We start from the raw sequence: 11287 nt of genomic DNA, 5'->3' as shown, positions 1-11287 counted from the left end.
AAAGCTTTTATGATTTTATATTATTTTACTGATTGGTTCATTTTTGGGTACAAGCAACTATCCATCATGTATAGACTCCCTGTGATTTATTTGGGTCGAGTTGAAGTAATCTGAATTTCTTAGAAAGATAGAAAAATGTTTGAGGGACTATTTATAGTCAGGATGCATTTCAATATAAGGAATTTTTTATACTTCGAAATAGTACAATAAAGATAATTAAGTTTTATTATCGATATAAAGTAAGAAAGTATTAAAATTTATCTATATAATTAATTTCATTAGAGCGAAATTTAATCCTTTAGGCGTAAACTGTATAATTGAGGCAATTCTTTTCATTTTGCGCTATTTTTTCAATAAGATCAATATACTTCGACAAAAAATAAATAAAAAATTAATGCACATGATTATATCATACATCATTTTTTGCATACATATATATTCTTCGGTAGAAATTAAATTCCTATAAACAAGTACAAGGCAATTATCAAACCAATATGGTCCTACGGTCTACAACTATGGGATGTGGCTACTAAATCAAACATAGCAATTCAACAGAGATTCAAGAACAAAATTTTGGTCGTGAACGCCCAAAATTATATACCAAATTGGATAATACATCAAGACCCTACTAATCTAAGTGTGGAGGAAGAAATTAACCATTTCTGTTCTAGATACAAGATTCAGCTAAGTCGACATTCAAATCAAGTAGCGCGTAAGCTGCTCAAGTCTTCTTATTTATTTACATCAAAATACATAAGATCTAATGCTATAATTATAGAACGTGCTATCGCAGGATAGCTATCATTCACACGCCGTCATATCAAATTAGTTTGCTACGTAAAAAAAAACAACAAAAATATATGCTCTTCACAAAAATTGCAATATAACAGAGGTATCTGGCAGCATTTCAAATATCGCAATATTATAAGATTTCCCACAATCACAGTATGAATTAGTCAGAATTATCACTTATTTGCTTAACTTATTAATGTACTTAGTATGTACTATATCTAAATCTGTGTCAATAAATATTCTTTATCTTATTTGCACATCTAACGAATGTGTTTCGCGATTAGACTCGCGCTCGTAGAGTTATGGAGTAACGGTAAGTCGCGTAACGTAACGAAAACGAAAGCGTATAGAAACAATTTGCACCTGTGGTTAGCTTTATTATACGAACGTAATAAATCTGTGATATAAATTACTTTTTTGTTCGCAAAACATCGTCCAGGACAATGATGAATTTATGTGGTTGTTTCTGGTATGCTTAACAGTATTGGTACACGACCTAGTGCTGCCATGGCATTGCGTCTTAAGACAAATTGTTGAAACGTCCTGTACAGTAATTAAACTGTAGGCATAATAAAAATAATCATCAATGAAAATTTATCAGTGAGTAATAATAATTGTTTCAAATATTTTATAATAATTATTGTAAATACTGTAAATTTTATCATTGAATGTTATAAATCTAATCTAAGTGCTTATATTTGGTCAAATAATTATGAATGTTTATCTACACAAGCAATATGCATTTTGAATTACTCCAATCGGATGCGCCGTACTCTCGAACACTACTAATATTTGCACTTGGTGCTCCGAATCTCTAAAACCGCTGGACCTGCCTTCGCAAATAAATGTAAAGAATTATTTATAAATCGCATATTTTTTTAATCATTCTAATCAGATGCTTAGTTCTCTCAAAAACTGGTTGTTTTGCGCATTTTGCTTCGTATGCTTTCCATGAACGACTGCACCTTCGTATGCTTTTGCATTCACTTTCCAGAACGGCTGGACCTGCCAAAAACTAATCAGCACATCTCCCCGTCAATACGAATCGAATATTTTTTCAATCATTCAAATCGGTTGATCGATGCTCCATATATCGTGGACAAAAATTGTATCCAAAGATAGGCACACACTCATATACGCGCACACACATGCACATACATACATCCATTTTTCCTAAGGTATGCCAAAATGTTTATAAAACTTTGAAACGTAAAAATGTACAAAAAAATTTCGATTTTTTTTACAATTACTAGTAATGTATTTATCCAATAACCATACACTACTAGTTTTTCATATTTGCAATCGTCTGATTAGAATGCATAATCCAATAGGTCAAGGCTATCGTGAAAGTACATTCGAATATTCGCAGTTTTTGACTCTTAGTAGGAACTATCATCTCGGCATCTCGGCACGATCCGAAAGTTGATTATAGAACGGCCTCAGTTTATTTATTTGTATTTCATTTCATTTATGACATCGTATTGGAAATTGCTTTTATATAAGTTCAATACAACTTTCCATACTACCGGAAAAAAGATAAATGAGGACAATTTTTACTATGTTCATCTTTTATCAAACCTCTCGCAAAAATGAAAAATAGAAACTTGCTTATGAACTTTATTCTGGCATTTTTCAAGCATAGTAATTAGTGTTTAAAATAGCAAGTATCAATATTCAAAACAATACCAAATTGACTTATTGATTGAAGATTCTGATAAAAAAACATCAAATTAAATATGGATAGAATGATATTTACCGGAGATTAAGTTGAGTACTTTACATCTCAAAATACAGATGGAACCTTCGATCATCAATATTGTTCCAACGCATATTTCAAAATAATTTTAAATATTCATGTTTAGCCAAATAATTCGAAAAATACTTTTGGAGCATTCATAAATAACAAAATATGCTTTTATTTATCTATGTACCTTAAAAAAAAATTGAGGAAAATTATATATAGAACACATCATTATTATGGATTAGAAGACAACTGATAATATAATAATGAAAAATTAAAGCAACTTTACCAATAATGGGTTGTGAGAAAGGGCCAACTAGAGATATATTCATATATTACATTATAAAGAAATCAAATTAAAAGCTATTTTTCCTAAAAAAAACTGAGCTTTGTTAGTATGATTTCAATCCAATATATGTATCAACTTCAAAGTTTCAACGGTGCTGCAAAGTTTCAACATATACATTTGTATCTACATGCACCACAGAGAGTTTGTTAATGAAACAAGATTTGATATGATATCAGAACCAAACTAACTTTCCAACAATTTCGTAAGTTGTAGAACGATTATAATCACATCATAAGATACGTCATTCGCAGTACACCCTGCACTGGGCGGAATAGATTTCTAGGAGATATACAATTCTGAAATAAATATATTTGGAGAATTCATATATATATATATATATATATATATATATATATTAGGGTGGTCCTTAACAAAGACATTTTCGAATTTCTTTGCTTCCAAATGAATAAAAAATGAATCTCTAATAGTATTAGCTCTTAATGTAAACATTTAGATAAAGCGCACGCCAATTGAAAGTTTCTTATATTTGTTATTAACATACGTCATTAAGTAAATACTTGCGCCATCTGTCGTGAACTTAAATATTATGATACATAAGAATATTTATAAACCACTTAACCTCTAATTAAATCCATGGAGGCTGTTCTATAATATTTATTCATTATGAAATCAAGATACTAATTTGAGTTTCAACATCACCAATTAAATAAATATTTTGCTGCAAAATTAATCTTGATTCCATGATGAATAGGGTGTGATTAGAGCCACTAATGAACTACATTGATATCTAGTTTTTTTTAGAAAAATTTATAAATTTTGAAATTTAGGATCAAAAGCCTTAGAACACATTACTTTCACATTAAGAAAAAAAAACATGCCTGCCACTAATTTACCAATCCACTTACACATGAGAGGGAAACTCAGAACATTTGGAACGAAGTAATTTTGACCAAATCTACTCATAGAGGATCAGCTGTCCTCAAATTCAATTTGACGATTTAAAAGAACATGCCCTGTAAACTTACAATTTCGTAAGTAATTTAGGATAATGTTTTTTTTATACTTCTTTAATCTCAAACTCAAAATGTCTATTGTCGAGTAACATTTTAATATTCTATCACTATATATTTTTAACATAGTCATTTATTCTTACACTTTTACCTTCATAATTCTTATTAATTTTGTTCTCATGGTTTTCTTACTCAAATTGCAAAATCATAAAATAATACTATTCTGAGCGTTGATCAAAACTGTTGAATAAAAGCAACTTTAAGTTAAAATTTTAGAAAAGAATCTTCAGGAAAAAGAATCTTCGGGACAAGATCTATAACACGAATAAATGGTTTGAAATAAAAACTTACAGACAGAAAGACGGACAAAAAACGGCACTAATAAGGTTCAATTCTAGCACAAAAATAAATACAGGCACATCTGGAACTACAATACACACACACCAATTAATTAATTAGACCAGTCATATTCAAACCAGGTTATTTTTTTTCTATTCATAATTCTAGGATGCCTACAACTTCACCTTTTCAATACCACAATACCGAGTACCAGGTGCGATTTTATGATTTTCTCAAGATTATTGTGTATGTAGTAACGGAATTATCATGGGAAATACGATAACAATAAGAATACCGCAAATGTAGAGAAGTGTTATGCCGTAGGAGAATCACAAAACACATCCAGCCAACTTACGTGACTGTGAAATTGTTAATTAGTCGGCGATGTTGCGCTGCTGCATCAGACGTGATATGATAATTTCAGCAGTTAATATTGCATATCAAAATTTAAATATAGAATCATAGTTGTGCGTAGAATTAATTTTAAAAATTGCAGATGCATGATTCTCATCAAATCAAAATTATTTACATCAGCCTCAACTTTTTTAATAGAATAGTATTACCCAAGTAATCATATCACATACTTAAAACCTAGCTAGAGATTTAAAAAAATCACGATAATGTGGGGGCGGGAAGGGTCTAGTAAAATATCACGTAAATTTATTTTTTACCTGAATCTAAAAAAAAAGTTTTTTTTTGTAAATTCGTCAAATTTTACGTAACTGATCACGACGTATTGCCAAGGGCGGGGCAGTCCAAAAACCCCTAAAAAATCGATCACGTGATTAATGGACGGCCACTTTTGTAAGAACAGTGTCTAAGTTAGAAAATAAAGTTTAAAAAATGATTTTAAAAAAGTAACCTTATGTTACTAACTATCTTGTGAATTGAAGCATTTTTAATTTAAATTGTTGAATAGTTTTTAATATCAATAAAATTTAGTATGTGATACAAGTCTCACTAGTGAGAAATTTTTCTTAAGAATGTGTCAAAGATATTTGTTCATTTTGTATAAATATCTATTCAAATAACATAAAATCGTAAAGCAAATTGCTCAGAAGAAGACTATGAACCAGATGATTTGAACCGCACATAATCAGCTTTATTTAATTGCCAATTTCATATATTGTTTAAAACCAATTGCCTGTAATTGATGGCAATTATAGTGCCATCATATACATCTTAACCACAAGTTTGACAAGAGTTATACAAGATCCGTTTTATTGATTCCTAAACTCTGACATTTTATGCTAATTTTAAAAGTCAAGGTTTCTACCAAAACATACGATCAATAGCAACCTTTGTAACGGTTTAGAAATGTCGAAATGTCATAATTTTCATATCGGATTTCGACTTATGTCATAAACAAAACGATTGTTTATAAGTCAAGATGAAGAGAATTACACGTTTAAATTTATGAGCCGCACACTATTAATAGATGTGATGGATGGATGAATAATAAATATCGACATGAGTGAAATATAAAAAACTGCCGTTTGATCTTTATTAGTTTTGCAAAAATAATTCAAATAGTTGTTTCAATAGATTCTGTAACACAAAAATTTATTACTAATAGAAAGAGTAAAATTTATTTATATAAATTGGGTATTATTAATAAAATTTAACTGATGAATGGAATTATACAATCGCAGATATATACAAATAGTGTAATTCTTTAAATTGTATTTGCAGATTTTTATTATATAAACAAGAGATTCAAATTTATTCTTAAAGGTAAATATTTCTTCATAGTTTTTTCGGGTTTCAATTTCATATCAAGAATTTTTTCTTTTTAAATTTTATTTGGCCTTGCTTACTCTGACCATTTAGCCACCTACAACATTTTCATTAATTATTATATCATTTTCAATCTATATATGTATCCTATTTTATATTCTTCTTATTTTTCTTCTTATTTTTTTTCAATTCTTGCTATTTTTTAAATTTCTAATTCTATTTAACTTCTAGCTTTGTTCCATTTTTTCTTCATTCTTCTTTTAATTTCAGCTCAGTTCCAAAATTTCTCTTCTTACTGCTATTCAGCTATTCGAACTCTGTTATTCCTATTTTTTCATTCAAATTGTACTTAGCAACACAATTTTTATTTGGGTTCAAATTAACTATACATTTTTTTTCCTATATTCTGAGTCAATGACAGGATTTTATCCGACGATCCCTGTCGTGTGAATCGAGCACGCTACTAAGAGAACTATGGACGCCACATCAAGAAATCTTAAAATCCCTTTTTTCCTGTAATGAAATGTCCTTATTTGTATTTTGCCTTAGTTAAATTAGATTTGTTATCTGATTAAACTTGAACCGAAAAGGACAAGAAATACATGTCACAACCGTACCCACAAAATTTGTCACAACCGTACCCAATGCATACTTTTGAAAACAAATCATCATTATGACTGAGCTAAATTAACTACCTAAAAACTAATTGCTGGTAATTATGTACTTGTGTTCAACTTAGATCAAAATAACAAGTAAAGTGGTCTACGTGTATTCAAAAAACATTTATTATTAAAAGAATTCAAACAAAGAAAATTTTCTGACTTTAAAAGCAATGCTTCAAAATAACAGACCATGTTAAAATAGGGTGTTGAATCAATGCCACAATGGAAACTTGTCGAACAAACAAACTTGATCTTTCTCCCTTTGGACTCTATCTTAAAATCAGGTTTCTGGTTTAGATTTTATGACAACTGCCTTTGCCATACCCTGGCACAACCGTACCCAGTCTCATAAACCAGTCTCATAAAACACATAATTTTGAATGCTATTACATATAGAGCATGTGCTATATATTCAACTATATTGCAAATGCAAACATTCTAAAAATCCATGTATTACCTTCAAGAGTCTTATTTCCGCCCAAGTACACGTTTGCGTAATTTCATCACATAACCACCAATCAACTCCAAGAAAATATCATAAAATATTGGTGCAGAAAAACCAGGTCATTGGAAGTATGCAATTTTCCTACTGGTCTTAACGGAAGCAGATGGATAATTCATACTTACAATTAGTCGGCAGAAGATTACAAACGTATGGGTCAAGATACGAGGAGAGCACTTTCACTGAAAGCTGTTGTTCCGCATAGTAATAGCTAGATACACATTTAGATAGTTATAAAAAGTTGACTATAAAACTGCATTAACAATCGTACGTTCCATTATGCATTGTGTTTGCGGTGTTACGGCACAGCAATTAGAAAAAAATAGTAACAAGCGCGATTATATATATATATACGAGTATATATATATATATATATATATATATATATATATTTCTAACCATTAACCGCATAAACGGCTTAATGTACATTAACAGGCTAATGTGAACGAACTTAGGGGAAAGTGGTTAATCGAGCGCGGGTTAAACACGTCAGGTAAAATATTTAACTATGTGAATCATTATTAAACTAGTTATGGCGTGTTGTAGCACCTTCATCTTAGATAACAAGAAATAGATGAAGTAGCTATTGTGTTGATTATTAGAACTCCAGTAACAGTACTGGAGTTCTATAAATATGACATGACGGAGATCACCCCGGTGGGCTATTCCATAGTAATGCATTAGATCGAAGGGATGCTTCTTCTTCAATCTTCTAATATGTGATTGCTTGTAATACGGGAATTAATGTAGGGTCATTGTGGTTGATGATCTTGCCGTGATGAATTCCACTTCTGTATTTCACTACCTCCTGGACAATATCGATTCTTAGATCGTTATGTAGTATTCGGTTGCTGACATACCAAGGTGCATTTACAATACATCTTGAAACTTTAAATTGTTTCCTTTGGATAGATGTAATTCTTGATTTACTGGCGCAGCCCCACAACTCTACGCCATAAGTCCAAATCGATTTTATTGTCGCTTCATGAAGTAGAATTTTGTTTTCTAATGATAATTTAGATTTACCATTAATAAGCCACAACAGTGACTTCATTTTTCTTTCCATTTGTTTTGTTTGCTGTTAATATGAGTAATCCAATTTAATTTACTATCCAAGTACATTCCCAAATATTTTACAGAAGCAGATTCAGGGATAATTTTATTATTAATAAACACCGAAGGACATTTACCTTTCATTAATGTAAATGTTATGTGGTGAGATCTGTCTTCATTGATTTTTGTTCGCCAATAGTTAGACCAGTTTTCAATTTTATTTAGATGATGTTGCAGTTTGATGCTTGATATTAATGGATCTTTGTCAGTAGAAATAATTACTATATCATCTGCAAAGGTTGCAATGGTTGTATCTTCCAAAACCGGAATGTTTCACGTGCAAAAATTATATACATTTTGAACTAAATTGTATACATATATGGAGATTTCTGAATGGGTAAATATATAATATTTATGTGTTTGTCTTTTAAACACCATAAAAATAAATAGTTTGCTCAGTTTTATAAAAAAAAACTATAAGTAAGATTAATCATGTTTTATGTTTGTTTATGAGTAGCTAGTCCTCATAAGCTGTAAGTAAATTTAAATTCAAACTGTATATGCTATACACTACCAAAATTGTTTATATTATTGTGGGTACAAGGGTACAACAAATTATTTTGTGGCATATACAATTATTACCACACTAATTATATAAAAGAACACAATAATCACACACAATAAATAATGATTATCAGTCATAATTGTGAAAAATCAAGAACTGATTAACAGTCATATATGTGAATTTTAGAAGGATGTTCTTAATATAAATTTATCAAATGGCAATTGTAAAAAATTTCCAATATCCACTATAAATTTATCGAATGCAATTAAAAGCTTGAACACGATGAAGACTTTAAAATAACGATAATCTGTACCCTCCATCACATTCTTAGCAAGGTAACAGAAATAGAAATCTTTGCAAACCAATTAGGTAATAAGCTAGTAATTAAAAAGATTTATGGATATGATGATTTATGGTCTCATTATTAGTAGAAGGCAGCAATAATTCTCCGATATTGCTAATTTAAAACTTAATTGTTCTATGACATTGAGCATTTCATTGTGCAATGCATTTTTTCTTATTTCAAAATAACTTCCCATTATACATGTTATATATATATATATACACACATACATATTTGATTTTTCCTGGATTTTTTAATAAATTGATAAGGATTTCTTTTCACAAATATAATTAATCATATTTGGGATTCGTAAAAATAAGTAAATGTGAGTCGAGTTATAGTTAAAGAAGTACTAATTTTCATCTGACTTTTTTTTTTAATTTTATTGGTCTCCGTTTTACAGCATTTTTAGCCACCTACATTATTCATGTTATTCTATACAATTCTTACATATATGTTTCTTATACATTCATCATATATATATACTATCTCTTCTTATATCCTAATATTCCATTCAATTTCTACTGATTTTCATTCTTCTTCTTGTTTCTCAATATGTTCTTCTCATCTTCTATACTAAACTTCTTTTTTCCTTTTTACTTCTAATACAATTTTTCTTGTATTCTACAAATTTACAATTCTTAAGCTACTTTAATATTTTATATTTTTAATTCTGGTATTGCTGGAGATTCGAACCGAATTCCTCCAGAGTCGAGTGAGTCGAGAATGCTACTGAGTGAGCTATTCCCGCCACTTTCACCTGACATATTTGAATTCACAGTAGCAAAAATCTAATTCAATTAAATCCAATAGTTTTATTATATCATATTATATTGATTAATTTCAAGTTCACTTATAATACCACATGACAAGCAGAAATGTTCTTCACATCATGGCAAATAATTCAATCAAATGTATGGGATGAGTTTAATTATACAGTTAATAAACTACATTTTGTTTTATGAAAATGTTAAAGTATATTATATACCTATACCTATAGCAATTCGATAAGTATGCTTCATATTATATTTACTCAATATGCAAAATGATTTGCCCTAACAAGCAATTAAAATAAAGCTCCAGAAGGTAGTCTGATATGTTTAAGATACACTTCGACGTCGAGTGGTATTATAAAAATACATGTATAGGCTAAAATTTACTGAACATTAAAAACACCTTGGTTTGCAGATTTGTGATATTAAATGGTTTTGATAAATTATTTAGCTGCCTACATGGCCTTGCAACTACAAGATTATAAGTTCAAATCCTGCTCGTAAAGCCTAATATCAAGCAGTATGATAACCGTTTTCAAACATAGATGAAAAAATTAAGTAAAAATAAACTTCGGGCACTTCTGTGCAAAAATGTGTGAAAAAACTAATAATGAAGTAACAAAATGGTATTTTCTATTATAATATTTGCAAAGGAAAATAATATAATTAGTACCTACATTATAAGGCACTTACGTGAGTATCTCACTTCACTCAATTTTTTTAATCATTATTTTTTCAAATAAGTTATGTTTGTTTGCAATTAAAAATATCGGACAATTTTCAAAACGAGACCAATAAAAACCAGTCAAGTGACATGTAGATACACTTTCTTATACATGTGCTAACATAATTAAAGTTATATAAAGCGCAATATATTAGCAGCAATAAAACGCAAAAACCGCAGCAAATGGTCTTGTTGCTGAATCATTCATTTCATTCATTTCTTTCATTCTGAACCATTTAACATCCGTTTGCGTACGTGTTACAATTTCATTAATCACTAAAACTAACAGTGAAACTTTTTTACGCTGGCAATCCGTAAATATTTATCTGTTTAGCTGTTCTATTATCGAAAACCCGGAATGATTTTTTCATCGTCAGTCGGGAATATATTTAGTTTGGCAACAGTTGTAATAAAATTACGGGCGTAACTTTGTTTGGCCGAGGTTTAGTAGACCACAAGTTTGGAATAACAGGGTAATTATGGATAGGAAAACAATACGGTTGGAAAACTTATTATATCAGGAATAATGAACATATTTATAAAACTTTGGTATGAAGACATATTTATATATGTGTAATATATAATAGTATAACAGATTGAAATTTTTGGTATCTAATTTTACTATAAAATAAAAATATTTAATAGAATCTATAACTACTGGCGACTTGGCTGAATGGCTATAGGTTCGACTCGTGTCTAAGAGGTATTTGGATCGAATTCCGTTAAAGAATAAAAC

The sequence above is a fragment of the Ctenocephalides felis genome, unplaced genomic scaffold, assembly GCF_003426905.1.
Source record: "Ctenocephalides felis isolate EL2017-DRISC unplaced genomic scaffold, ASM342690v1 CF-g0.4_SCAFFOLD_03571, whole genome shotgun sequence".
Lineage (NCBI taxonomy): Eukaryota > Metazoa > Arthropoda > Insecta > Siphonaptera > Pulicidae > Ctenocephalides > Ctenocephalides felis.
The sequence above is the reverse complement of the archived record's forward strand: the minus strand, read 5'-3'. Positions refer to the sequence as shown.